The sequence below is a fragment of the Cheilinus undulatus genome, linkage group 15, assembly GCF_018320785.1.
Source record: "Cheilinus undulatus linkage group 15, ASM1832078v1, whole genome shotgun sequence".
Lineage (NCBI taxonomy): Eukaryota > Metazoa > Chordata > Actinopteri > Labriformes > Labridae > Cheilinus > Cheilinus undulatus.
This window is the reverse complement of record NC_054879.1, coordinates 19,351,641-19,367,108: the sequence shown is the minus strand read 5'-3', so window position 1 is coordinate 19,367,108 and position 15,468 is coordinate 19,351,641.

The following is a 15,468-nucleotide window of genomic DNA, read 5'->3' as shown; positions in this document are numbered from 1 at the left end:
CGGCGAGCTGCTACAGGAGAAGTGGTGAGAATGAAACTCTTTGTCACATTTCATGCCTTATGAAAATAGTGTGTTATCATATTTTCTCTGATAATTCTTATCTGAAATCCAGATCACATTGTAATTCCTAGATCCTACCTCTTTGTCGGCTTGAATTTTGAGTACCTTAAACATCAAAAGTTTTCTACCAATTCAAATTGTTTGCAACCTCTTAGGAAGCTTTATTTTTCAGGTTACTTTAATGACATTAAAACTTGATAACAACTCTGTATCTGACTTTAAACATGCCTTAAACAGTAAATGTAAAATGTTGGAATCAAAACAGAGACGGCCGGATGCTTTGAAACACTGGAGGTTAGGTTAATGTTATGTAAGGTGGTGGTTTGAACCCAGTATACGGAGACGGTGAAGCAGTTTTAACAGGTTTATTGTGCAGGTAAAGGTGCTCAGGTAAAGGGGAATCCACGGGTCCAGGGACAGTGAGGGCAACGAGGGAGAGTGCTGAAGCTGGGCTGCTGTGAGGTGGTGAGTGAGGCACTGGAAGGGAAGGAGGAGACACGTTAGTAACAATTCCACAAAGTAAAGCACTGGAAATATTCACAATTGTTCTCATAAGAGTGTGAGCCTGGAGCTGGAGTTTACCAAAGGAGAGTGTAGACAAAACTCAGGCACTGAGTTGGGGGGGGCCTCAGGAAGAGCAGAGTGAAGTTAGCAGCCAGCACAACGGATACAGGAAACCAGAAACCGTAAGTTATCACAATAAATGTCACAAGTAGAACATAAAACACCACAGTTAAAATCTTAAAACAAAGTGAAGGTAAATGAAATAAAAACAGAATGAGAGGATACCAAAATAAGAATAAAAACAATAAAATATAGATCAATAAAACTGAATAAAATAAGTATAAAACACAAAAGAGAACTTGGTAAAGTTATAATAAGAGGATAAACTACTAAAAGGCAGTCCTAAAAATTAAAATATAATGAGATAGAACCTAAAAGACAGACAAGATTAAGAATGATAAACTAAATTTTACTTAAAAGCCAGACTAAAGAGGCAGGTCTTGAGTTTGCTTTTAAAAACATTAACATTGGGCACAGCCCTTAGGTCTTCAGGTAAGCTGTTCCACAGACGGGGGCCGCAGTAATAAAAAGATGCCTCACCATAAGTTTTAGTTCTGATTACTGAGTACTGTTAACAGAGAACTTCCTGAAGACCTGGGCTCATAGGGTAAAAGCAAATCTGATAAATAAGAAGGGTCAAGACCTTTAAAACCTTTAAAAACCAATAAAAGAATCTTAAAATCTATTCTAAAAGAGATGAGTAGCCAATGCAGAGATCTTAAAACTGGTGTAATGTGATCTTTCTTTCTGGTCCTTGTCAGCATTCTTGCAGCTCAGTTCTGGAGCAGCTGAAGATGTGAGAGACCAGAAAGGAGAGCATAACAGTAATCAATTCTACAGGTAATAAAAGCATGGATTAATGTATCTGCATTGGCTTGAGAGAGAAACGGTCGCACTCAGACTATATTCTTTAAAGGATAAAATGCTTTCTTGGTGATATCACGAATATGGGGTTCAAATCTAAGATCTGAATCAAATGAAACACCTACATTTTTAGCCTGTCCACATGGATTAAAAGATAATGCTTGGAGTTTGCAGACTAGTTTCTCTCTCTTGTCCCCTGTACCAGGGACTAAACCTGACTAACCTGAGCTTTGTCCTGGTTGAGCTGTAAAAAGTTCTCTGCCATCCATGATTTAATATCTAGAATACAGTTAAAAAGGGCATCAAGTGGCCCTGTGTCATCAGGAGACACGGCAACATACACGCTGACACGCTGTGGAAATAGATGCTGTGCCTCCTGATGACATTCCCTAAAGGTAATATATAAAGGTTAAAAAGAGAAGGGCCTAAAATTGAACCTAGGGGAACACCGAGCTTCATGTCATAAAATTAAGATGAGCAATTGACAAGATTCACATAAAACTTTCTGTCACTAAGGTAAGATTTAAACCAGTTAAAAACAATGCCAGAGATGCCAATAAAATTACAGAGTCCATTTAAAAGAATGTCATAGTCTACTGTATCAAATGCTGCACTCAGGTCTAATAAAACTAAACAGATGGTATTTTATTATCCATGTTGGACCTGAGGTCATTAACAATTTTGAATAGACCTGTCTCTGTACTGTGATTTTTTTCCAAAAATGGATTGATAAATTTCATAAATATTTCTGTGATAAATAAAATCACCCCTCCCAGAGCTGCCACCTTAACGTGGTGAAGGGGTTTGCGTGTCCCAATAATCCTGGGAGCTATGTTGTCGGGGGCTTCATGCCCCTGGTAGGGTCTCCCAAGGCAAACAGGTCTTGGGTGAGGGACCAGACGAAGCACGGCTCATAGACCGTATATGGCAGAACGGCAGGAAGGTACTAGATCTCCCTTGCCCGGACGTGGGTCACCGGGGCCCCCTCCTGGAGCCAGGCCTGGGAGTGGGGCTCAATGGCGAGCGCCTGGTGGCTGGGCCTGCACCCATGGGGCCCAGCTGGGCACAGCCTGAAGAGGCAACGTGGGTCCCCCCTCCCATGGATTCACCACCCGTAGGAGGGGCCACAGAGGTTGGGTGCGGTGTGAGCTGGGCGGCGGCTGAAGGCGGGGACCTTGGTGGTCCGATCCTCGGCTGCAGAGGCTGGCTCTGGGGACATGGAATGTCACCTCTCTGGTGGGGAAGGAGCCTGAGCTTGTGTGTGAGGTTGAGCGGTACCGGGTAGATATAGTTGGTCTCACCTCGACGCACAGCTTGGGCTCTGGAACCAATCCCCTTGAGAGGAGTTGGACTCTTTTCCACTCTGGAGTTGCACCTGGTGAGAGGCACCGAGCAGGTGTGGGCATACTGATTGCCCCCGGGCTGTCAGCCTGTACATTGGGGTTTACCCCGGTGGACGAGAGGGTAGCCTCCCTCTGCCTTCGGGTGGGGGGACGGGTCCTGACTGTTGTTTATGCATATGCACCGAAAGGCAGCTCAGAGTACCCACCCTTTTTGGAGTCGCTGGAGGGGGTGCTGGAGAGCGTTTCTTCCGGGGACTCCATCATCCTGCTGGGAGACCTCAATGCTCATGTGGGCAACGACAGTGAGACCTGGAAAGGGGTGATTGGGAAGAACGGCCCCCCTGATCTGAACCCGAGTGGTGTTCTGTTGCTGGATTTCTGTGCTCGTCATGGGATTTCTATAACGAACACCATGTTCAGGCATAAGGGTGTCTATATGTGCACTTGGCACCAGGACACCCTAGGTCGCAGTTCGATGATCGACTTTGTAGTCATATCATCGGACTTGCGGCCACATGTCCTGGACACGGATAAAGAGAGGGGCGGAGCTGTCAACTGATCACCACCTGGTTGTGAGTTGACTCCGCTGGTGGGGGAGGAAGTCGGTCAGACCTGGCAGGCCTGAACGTATGGTGAGGGTCTGCTGGGAACGTCTGGAAGAGTCCCCTGTCAGAAGACACTTCAACTCTCACCTCTGACAGAGCTTCAACCACGTTCCGGGGGAGGCGGGGGACATTGAGTCCGAGTGGGCTGTGTTCTGTGCCTCTATTGTTGAGGCGGCTGACAGGAGCTGCGGCCGTAAGGTGGTTGGTGCCTGTTGTGGCGGCAACCCCCGAACCTGCTGGTGGCCACCGGAGCTGAGGGATGCCGTCAAGCTGAAGAAGGAGTCTTTTTGGCCTGTGGGGCTCCAGAGGCAGCTGACAGATACCGGCAGGCCAAGCAGTTTGCAGCTTCAGAGGTTGCCAACGCAAAAGTAAGTCGGACTCGTTCCCGGTGCGTGTTGGACTCCACCAGGGCTGCCCTTTGTCACCGGTTCTGTTCATAACTTTTATGGACAGAATTTCTAGGCGCAGCCAGGGCGTTGAGGGCTGTGGCCTCAGGATTAGGTCCCTGCTTTTTGCGGATGATGTGGTCCTGTTGGCTTCATCAGACCGGGACCTCCAGCTCTCTCTGGAACGGTTTGCAACCGAGTGTTATGTGGCTGGGATGAGAATCAGCACCTCCAAATGTGAGACCATGGTCCTCAGTCAGAAAAGGGTGGAATGCCCTCTCCAGGTTGGGAATGAGATCCTGCCCCAAGTGGAGGAGTTCAAGTATCTCGGGGTCTTTTTCAAGAGTGAGGGAAGAATGGAGCGGGAGATCGACAGGCGGAGCGTTGCGGCGTCAGCAGTGATGCGGTCTCTGTATCGATCTGTCATGGTGAAGAAAGAGCTAAGTTGAAAGGTGAAGCTCTCAATTTACTGGTCGATCTACGTTCCCACCCTCACCTATGGTCATGAGCGGTGGGTAGTGACCGAATGCCTAGGGATCCCCTGGGAAGAGCTGGACGAAGTGGCTGGAGAGAAGGAAGTCTGGGCTTCCCTGCTTAGGCTGCTGCCCCCACGACCCGATCTCTGATAAGCAGAAGAAGATGGATAGATGGATAAATAAAATCATTTAACTGGTTTAAAACAATCTTTTTCTAAAATTTTACTAAAAAATGCCAAATTGGATACAGGTTTATAATTGTCAGCAACTGTTGTATCCAAATTGCTTTTCTTCATAAGGGGTTTAATAATAGAAGTTTTAAAAGCAGAGGGGAATACACCTGTCTGACGAGAATAATTTAAAATGGTAAGAAAATCATGTTTATAAAAGTCATAGAAGTTTTTAGAAAGGGATGCTGGGATGGGATCTAAAAGGCAGGTAGTTGGCTTGAGTTGTGTAAAAACTTATCAAGCATCTCAGCATCAACCAGGACAAAACTATCTAGTGTTTCCTCATTTAAAAGCATAGATTTGGAGGAGCTAAAATTGAAAGGCTGGGCATGTAAAAAGTTTGTAAAAAATCTATTTTACTGCTCAAGTGGACTTCAAAGTCTTCACATGACAAATCTGGGTTGTAAAATTTAAATGATAATGAAAACAGGGTTGGTTAAATGATCTGTGGTAGTAAACAGAATTTTTGGATTATTTTGGTTGTCTTGAATTAATTTAGAAAAACGTTCCCTTCTTGCTTGTTTAACTGCTTTGTTGTAGATGTTCATTTGTGCACGGAAGATTTCATAATTAACTTGCAGCTTGTTTTTTCACCACCTCCGTTCGCTTTTCTACAGTTTCTTTTCAGATTGATGATGTTGTTTCTCCATGGAGGTGTTGGGTTTGATGAGACATTTTTCATTTTTATTGGTGCCACAGTGTCCAATGCTGACCTAACTTTAATGTTAAAATTGTTCACAATAAAATCACAAGAGGATGGTGAAACATCTGGAGGGATATCAGTTAAAATGTCAATTAATCTGCAGCCACTTCAGCAGTAAGATAGTGTTTCCTGACAGTACCCACTGGTTTTCCTGCTGCTTAGATAATTCACATTAAAAAAAGACACAAAAATGGTCAGACAAGCCCACGCCCATAACAGAGGTCGCAAATGCTGACAGGCCATAAGTACTAACTAGATCTAAAATATTATGGGTGGGCTGTGTCACATGTTGGATAAAATTCATACAGTTAAGAAGATTTAAAAATTTGGATCTAAAAGAGTCTTTTTGATTGTCTACTTGAAGGTTAAAATCTCTTAAAATAATAACTGTCATATTTAGAGTGGTTAAAAGAGAGCAGTTCTGAAAATTCTGTCATAAAAGAGGCACAACATTTAGGTGGTCTAGATGGTCAAGCATAGAATGGGAGGGCTGCTAAAGAACAAAGTAATGATGCTCAAAAGATTTATATTCATCAAATAAAATTTCTTTAAAACCATGCTGTGCTAAAAGAGTTGTGTCTGTCCCCCCACCTCTTTTTCCTTGTCTAAAAGAATAAGAAAAATTGAAACTAGGGGGAGAGGTTTTGATCAAGGTTGCAGGGGCATCAGTGTTGAGTCATGTTTCAGTTAAAAACATAAATTCAATATTACTTCCGCCCCCTATGGGATAATGTCTGGTACTACAGAGACAAACATGGTCTCATTAGAAAGCCCAGCCTCTACTGAAAATTCCAGTCATGTTTGTGCAGTTTCCATTAGTTTCAACAGTTTCTTATAGTTTTCTGCACTTTATTTTGTGTTGTTTTTTGTGACATTGAAAATAAATCTGCTACTCTTGGTGTCAAACTTTAGTTACTTTGTAAGACTTCCTTTGAAAGGGAACTATGTGGAGGCCTGGGTGATTCGAGGGGGGAAAGAAGAATTCCATGATGCAGTACCACCTTTAATGGCATATAAGTAAAAAAAAAGTTTGATACCTTTGATTTTTCAAATGGCAGAGATAGTGCCAAAGTATGCCCAAATGGCACAAGAGGGGATTTTGCCTGGATATTTTTTTTTTTTTTTACTAATATCTCTCTTATTTTGTCCTGATAACCCTCTAGTGGCATGAAATTTAAAAGAGGCAATGTCAAAATGTGGTGATTTGGCCTATTCGAGAGTTTTGGACTTCAACTGCATTATTTCTATGAGATATAAATGCTAAAATTGCAACAAAAAAATTAGGTGAAAATGAAATTTTTCATTTGCCAACTTAATTCTCTCTGATCCAGTAACATATATACACATATTTGCACTTCTGAACAAATTTCACAAGTGCCCTCTTCATAATGGTACCTTGATCATTCAAATAGACCTTGTAGTTACAGAGTTATACTCGTTTAAAGATGGGCTGGAAATTTCGAGCAGTAGCTTAATAAAAGAGGCTTGGTCTTAACAGGTTAAAAGTGCCATTTTCGGTGTAGTTTGTGATGGTCTGGGGGAATGAGCCGGGGGGTTACATGAGAGTATGGGTTTAAGATTGTGCAGATTATGCGCCTGAGGATGGTTTTGAATGGTGGTATTCGGTGTGCTCTCTGGTGGTACTAATGACAGAAATAGGTGTTTGGTTAGGAGAATCAGAGGGTCAGAGTCCAGTAGGCTTTATGTTATTACTAAAAGAGGAACTAAAATTATGGGGACTAGGACCAGGGGGACATCAATCTCTGACAGACCGGTCAGCAGGTGTGGGCTTGTGGCGATGAGAGGAGGCTGACGAACGGGCATGCTGGATGCACCTGTTGTTACAACCTGGAAGTTATTCACCTTCTAAACGCTTTATAAAAACCTTCACAGCTGTCATCACTTTTGTCTGACAGCTGTTGCCTGGAAAATATCTGGTACATTGAAAACTATGGATTTCTCATCCTGTAGCACATCCTGGGAGGACATAAATGTAAAAAAAAAAAGACTGTCAATGAGCAGAAACTTTAACTCATCATGGAAGGGTAACAGAAAACACCAAAAATGCAGGAAAAAAGCTGCAGTTTCATCACAGCTAAACAAAATAATCACAGTTATTGAATAATAGGTGATCTACTGGTGCTGTTGTGCATAAAAGCAAATACTAATCAACAAAGATAATGATCAAATTTATACTGTCATAAATGTGCCGTATGAACACTCAGGAGACTAACAAGACAGAGGAGCACATGAAATAATCATTACAGGCACAAACTGGTGAATATAAAACTTAATTGTAAAGTTGAGCTGTTATAACCATATTTAATTTTTCACAACTCTCTTTGTAATTTTTCCACACATACGAAAGTGAAGTTATTGCACTGTGATTTTTCCATAGTCAGGCAGCCTTAATGGGTGTACAAAGCACAGTGTATTTAAAGAGATGAAATAGAGTTAACAAAGAGCAGATTGTAGAAATAAGCAATGATTATACAGCTCAGGGAACAGAAAAAAAATAAAACAGTGTGTGTAGAAAGGGCATCTTGTCAGCATATGAGCTGTCTTCTTTAACAATATACCATATAAATCAAGCAGAACATTTGATAAACAGCCTCCTAAATGACCTCCTTGTGCTACAGTTAAATATTAAAACCCTTCATGAGCTCTCATTAATTTTCCCTTCCTCACTGATGTCTTTGCATCCTGATTTTTCATTGATTCCAGCTCATGAATGCGCTGATTGAAAACATGATCACGTCCTCTCACCATAAAATTGGGTCAGTTTTCTCAGCAGCTCCAGAAATACATGAAAACCAGCTGTTTTATTCTCTGTTGTTTTTCCATGAATCAAAATGTTCAAGAGTCTATACAGCTGTTCAACATTTCATTAGAAACATTTGATTTGTTTGTAGTTATTTAATGTTCTTATACCACATAGTGTTGTAATTAGGCTGCTCCCATGAGATATCTGTATAGACTGGATAAGTACTTCATCATTAGTGTAGCATTATCAGGAGTAAGACTGTCAAAATTTTCAATACTTTGACCCTGTTTTTTATAGCAGTGGTTTAAAATGGTACTGTCTGGGGGCGCAGATGGCCTAGTGGTTTAAGGTGTGCCCCATCTACGCAGGTGGCCTGGGATCCACTGTCCTCCTCTATCAAATAAAGGCACAAAAAGCCCAAAATAAATCTTAAAAAGGTAGTACAGTCTTTTCCCTTTTAACATTAAAAAATTCCCATCTTCAGTCATACTATCAACCCAAAGCTGCCAGGCATGAAAGAGAGAGATGAGTGGCAGTTCATTCAAATTGATAACGTGTTCCTTTATTTGTTCCTGAGGGAGATTTCTTGTGCAGCAAGTGATATTATTTATTAGATGTATTTAACCAGGCAAACCCCAGTGAGAGGAACATTCTCATTTACAAGCCACTACTGAAGGTCACTTCATGTAGCAGCCTCAAACATCAGTGTGTGAATTAGGTTAGAGTGGGTTAGTATTACCTGCAGTATAAAACCACTTAAGATAGTCAGATGACAGGAAAAGTGCCAAGCCAGTTTGCATTTAATCTGAATTAATATAACCCAGAAGAAGTGGAGACATGCGCCTGGCTCTTTACTCTTGCTCTCTTATTATCATACAAGAGCTGCTTCAATTCACTTTAGAGCTTTAAGGATAAGGTCAGTCAAAAGCAAATATTTTGTTAGTTGGTTCATACATAGTCACATGTTTCTTGCAGGCGTTTAATGTAATACATGCAGGTTAAGCCATCCCAGGTGTTACAATTTGCTTCTTTTCTCCTGTTTTGCTATTCTATATCTACTCAAATGCTATAAAATAACACCATGCATCCATTAACTGCATCCTTATCTAGAATGATGGATTGACCTATGTCAGACAAGAATCAATTTAGTGAAGCACAACATTGGCTATGGTCTAGGGTCATTCAAGTTTCACAGGAAGAGAGATGTTAAAAGCTACAGGGACGTGTTCCATGGCGTTGAGGAGATATTTATCATAGCCAGGAACAGATGAGGAGGATGACTTTATTAAATCACAAGCAGCTGGGCTTAAATCAGCCCAGAAATGCTGTTGGAAACTTAGAAACAATCCTGCAAACAGATACTGAGACAGAGTCAGAATATGACCTTTTTAATCCCCAAATCTCCAAACTGTACGACACAGAAAATAACTTAAACTCTTTAAATCTGCTCAGTGTGGGGTTTGAATACAATTTAGAAGAGTAAATTACTATTTTTTTTATATATTTGCTAATGGATGGGTTTTTACTGCCAAAATGTCCATATCCCTCTTTGCTATCTATCTTTTTTGCCTGTTGCAGTGATATTCTTTCTTTGGACTCAGTCAGTTTTTGTCTGACTGGAGCTGGAATTTTCAGACAGTTAACACATGCCTTTTTAGAATTCATCCATACTTGAACATTTTCTTTATTTGATTTCATATTTGAATGTTTCTGCACAACTTTTTGAAAAGGATATTTTTGTCAAAGCTGTTTTCATGTCGAGAAACTGGCTTGTCTCAGTGCATGTTTATGCTCTCTCTTGTCTCCAATTTTAATCTAAATTTCTCTATTTTTTCTACTTTGATCTCTTCCTGCAGAGGGTGAAGTCTGGGCAAGAGGGCAGGGGCAGAGGTCGAAGAGCAGGAAGAGAGAGCAGCGTAGGGAGTGCTGGTGAGTCTGGAGTCACTATAATACACCACTTTCCACATTATTAAGCAAATTACATTTTTCTCTTATTTTCCTAAATATTAATGCAAATGACAGTCAGAATATTTTTCAAGTCATCAGCCATTAGAGCATAATTCAGATGTTTTTGAACAAACTTCATAAGGATGACCATTATTTCAAAAAAATAAAAATAAAAGACTCAAAATGCACTGTTCCACATTAATATGCAACACAGAGTTTTAAAAGATTTTAGCGTTTGTAAAGAACTGAAAATGGTCATTCATTGAATTTGCAGCATTAGGAGGTCATATTTTCTGAAAACAAAAGCTATTTCAATCAAAAACATCTTAACAGGCCAAGTTCCATGTTAACATAGGAGCCCTTCTTTGATATCACCTTCACAATTCTTGCATCCATTGAACTTGTGAGTTTTTGGAGAGTTTCTGCTTGAATTTCTTTGCAGGATGTCAGAATAGCCTCCCAGAGCTGCTGTTTTGATGTGAACTGCCTCCCACCCACATAGATCTTAAGGATGCTCCAAAGGTTCTCAACAGGGTTGAGGTCAGGGGAGTATGGGGGCCACACCATGAGTTTCTCTCCTTTTATGCCCATAGCAGCCAATGACACAGAGGTATTCTTTGCAGCATGAGATGGTGCATTGTCATGCATGAAGAAAATTTTGCTACAGAAGGCACTGCTCTTCTTTTTGTACCATGGAAGAAAATGGTCAGTCAGAAACTCTATATACTTTGCCGAGGTCATTTTCACACCTTCAGGGACCCTAAAGGGGCCTATCAGCTCTCTCCTCATGAATCCGGCCCAAAATATGACTACGCCACCTCCTTGCTGACATCACAGCCTTGTCAGGACATGGTGGCCATCCACCAACCATCCACTACTCCTTCATCTGGACCATCCAGGGTTGCACGGCATTCATCAGTAAACAAGACCGTTTGAAAATGAGTCTTCATGTGTTTCTGGGCCCACTGCAACCGTTTCTGCTTGTGAGCACTGGATAGGGTGACTGAATAGTAGGATTACACATGACCACAAGCCTCTGGAGGATCCTACACCTTGAGGTTCTTGGGACTCCAGAGGCACCAGCAGCTTCAAGTACCTGTTTGCTGCTTTGTAATGGCATTTTAGCATCTGCTCTCTTAATCTGATGAATTTGACCGTCAAAAACCTTCCTCATTATGCCTTTATCTGCATGAACCTGTCTGTGCTCTGAATCAGCCACAGATTTCTTCACAGTATGTTGATCACAATTAATTTTTCATGAAATATCTAATGTTTTCATTTCTTCTCCAAGGCATTACACTATTTGAGGCTTTTCGGCAGCAGAGAGATCCTTTTTCTTTCCCATATTTCTTGAGACCTGTGGCCTGCTTAATAATGTGGAACTGTGCATTTTGAGGTTTTTATTTAAAAAAAAATAATGGTCTGTTGTGTGTGGTGATGATTTGAACCCAGGATGCAGAGACGTTGAGCAGTTTTAACAGATTTATTGTACAAGGTGCGGGGAAAGGGGGGAATCCACAGGTCCAGGGGTAGTGAGGGCAAACTAGAAGAGAGTGCTGTGGCTGAGCTGCAGTGAGGCGGTGGGGGAAGGCACTGGAGGGGAAGGAGGAGACACGTTATTAAAAAGTTCACAAAAAGAACTGGAAATTTACAGAGTTACTCGTGTGTGTGTGAGCCTGGAGCAGAAGTTACCACTGGCAAGGTAAGTTGAAACTCAGGCGCTGAGGAGAGTAGCAGCAGGTCTAAAGTAGCGAGCGCTGATGATAAACTCGCTGCAGGTGTGAATCCTCTCTTCAGCACCGGGGGGAAGGGCACGGCCTTAGAGAGAGCAGAGTAAAGTTAGCAGCCAGCACTAGTGACTCTGGAAGCCGGAAACCAGAAATTACCACAAAATAAACGATATAACTCAATAAAACACCACATGGTCATCATTATGAAGTTTGTTCAAAAAAATTTGAGTTATGCTCTAGTGGCTGATGACTCGAAAAATACTCTGACCGTCATTTGCATTAATATTTAGGAAAATAAGAGGAAAATGTCATTTGCATAATAATGTGGAAAGCGGTGTATGTTATACTCTACTGTGTGTTTATCTAGATGATGCAATATAAACTCCAAACTCCTCTTTTACTGTCTCACAGCTCATCAGACACAGACAAAGCAGATGAGAGAGCGAAGGTGATAAAGTGCCTACAAATCATTTCTTAAAAGCTTTTTCAGAGATGTTGATGTAACTCTGTCTCTCTGCAGTAATTTTTCACTCTAGATGATGCAATATAAACGCATTACCTTATTTTTGTCTTTTTTTAACTGCAGTATCTAAAAATCACAAACCCAAATCCTTACATTTTATATGACACTAAACTTTTCTTTGACTTGATTGAACTCAAATGCATGTTGAAACCAACATTTGGCTTTTGTTCCACCGGCTTTTAAGCCTGAGTCCTAAACACCAACATGACTCATTGTGTATTTTAAGAACGTGATGGGCTGTGTTTCAAGCCTCAATCTCTTGTTTTAAACTGTTCTAAATAAATACACAAACATTTAAAATAATATCACTTATAGAAACTAGACTAGATTGCTTTCACTGGTCACCAGTGCATGATCTATGGCCGATCAAAATTATTTTTAAGTGTTTATTAGTTATAATTTGTTTCAGACATTGTATTTGTCAGACCGTTCTCACAGAAGAAAAAAAGCGAATCTTCAAAACTTAAGGAAATGAGATGAGAAGATATAACTCACTGATGCACAATTTCAGTATTAACATTGCAGGCCTGGGCGATAAAAATAATCAATTTTATAAATAAAATATATTTTTGGAAATGTGAAAATCTAGATTTTAACTTTAATGCAGTTATACCAAAGTTAAAGCTATTGTCAGGTTCTTGAAATCTTTTTTAGTTTGGCAAAATATGTGAAAAAAGATCCTTCTTTGATGTCACTTAAAGGTCATATAGGGTTGTCACAATTGCCGAATTTTCAACCTTAATTTATTCCACTTAAAGATATAAATACCTGTTTGAATGTCATGGCCACAAAATTAGAAGTCCTTGGACAATTTTGTGTCTTTAATTACCAAACATTGCAAACAAACGTCTGCACACCGTCTAATTTGCACAAATGCATTGGCAGCATTTCAGGACAGAAACCTCCCCAGTATGTCTGTGCAGTTAGACGGTATCATCTCCTCTGGTCTATGCTTATTGGTAAGAGACATCACTGCAGTGTCTCCATCTTTATAAGATGATAAATACAATAATATGCCAATATTTACAGAGATGTACATTTTAATGGACTTCTGCCGCTCTCTCTTTGTTTAGTGGCAGCTTTGGGGTTAAATGATCTTGAAAAAATGTCAAATTATCAAACATTTTGACAGCCTTAAGTCAAACACCTTCCTGAATTGCATTATTAAACCTGCTTGGCCAACTTAATTCTTACATCCAGCCCTGGATAAACAGATCTCATGCAGATGCATAATGCAACCTCATATCACAGCAGTATAAAACTCTGAGCTATACTAAGATTTTAAAGCTTCTACAGACATATGAAAGGATAAACTTCCCCTTTGAGCTCTCCTTCACTACAGATCAACAAACACAGACACATTCTGCAGACTGGCTCCATCTCTGGAAAGCTCCTGGCTCCTGGGCAGAATTTAAACTCAATCCAGACAAACCAGAGAGCTGCCAAACACTGTAATGAGTCCCAGCTTTGCTCTCTGGTGCAGCTGAACGTCTGTGTTGTAGAGTAGTTAAATACATATAGATCAAGCACCTGTTCATGTGATGGAGACTTCGCTCAGCCGAGATTTCCATTATCCTCCTTTGTCCTGATAAATTAGATTAGAAAAACTCAAACTCTTGTGTTATATCTTCTCCTTTTTCTTATTTTTCCTGCCTGCATTGTTTTCCATTCTTTCTTTCCTTTAGTATTGAGTCTTATGCTTTTAAGTTGTTTAACCAAACTCCAAACTCCTCTTTTACTTTCTCACAGCTCATCAGACACAGACAAAGCAGGTGAGAGAGCGAAGGTGATGAAGTGCCTACAAATCATTTCTTTAAAGCTTTTTCAGAGATGTTGATGTAATTCCTCCTCTCTGCAGTTATTTTTCACTCTAACTCTGTGATGTTTCTTTCCTTTGTCTTTCTGCTGTTCTGCTTTTTCTCTGGCTTCATCTGTAATCTCTGTCTGCTTCCTCTTGGCTGAGAAGTTTCTCAGTCTGAGCCCAAACTACTCAGTCCCCTGTTGGACTCAGGGTGAGGTATGTAACAAGCTTTCTCCAGAGCAATAAATCTAAACATGTAGATTTTAATAGTGTCATTTTGGTTTAGTAGTTTCCCATTTTTGCCACTAAGAGGATTCAAATACTTGATGAGGTTTGAAAACACATGGTGTCTTTGAAAAGATGTTCTTATTTAAGTTATAGATTTTTCTTCTTTGTCTTTGTCCTCTACAATGATTACATGAACCCCAGCAACAGATGTTTGATCTAATCATCCTTCTCTGCATTATTGCAGTGGTAGTGTCTTAGTTGAGAAACAGACACAAAAGAAGACAATGATAATTTGATTCCACAATAAAGGCTCATCTTTGGATTACATCTACATGATGTCTTATGTCTTTAAGAGTCAAACAAAATCTTTTGTGCCCTTTTCAGACCTACAAAGCACTATAACAACCTGCTGACAGACAGCCAGTTTATTAGTGCACTAAGTAAAAATGAGGCCTTTTTCATAAGACTTAAACTTTAAAAATACAATGAATTCTCCTAACTTTGCTGAAATGTAAAGGTGATATACATTGACCAGATACTTTGTCAAAAGCTTTTATATTCACCGGCACTGATAATTAACTTCTTTTTTTTAGCTATCATCTTATGACACTGATATTATCATGGATTCCTAAATGACTGTATTTATTTTGCACTTTACATAAAACAAAGCTACATAAAGAACGTAAACAGATAATCAACGTAAACAGCCTAAATTCTAAACAGAAGATAAGATAAAATAATACTAACATACAGTGTTCTATAAAGGTTCACTTCCAGCAGTCTTTGCTTCTTTTTATTTTGCCGGATTTTTGGTAATCCAAATAAATTGATGTTTTTTATTGGCCTATTTATCTATTTTAAGATCCTTTTGGGGCTTTTGTCTTTATTGGGTAGGGCAGCCTGTAAGAAATAGGAGCTATAAGGAGAAGGTTTTTGAGGAAGTTCACCAAACATGTATGGGTGCCCACTCTACTGACTGAGCCTGACTTTTATTTTCAAAGATTATTTTTAGGCCTTTATTGTGACAGGACAGCTGAAGAGACACAGGAAAAAGGGGGAACTATAGTGGCTGAAGACATGCACCGAACAGTGCTGGGGTCTGAGAATCTTTTCCTTGACCAGTTAACCCTGCAAAACAGATGGATTTGCCAGACTCTATGTCTGCCATCTGTCATGTCTGACATGTAATCAAAATATATGAAACAGTCTTTCCGGTGACCAGTGTGTTGAGTACTCAAGCCTCT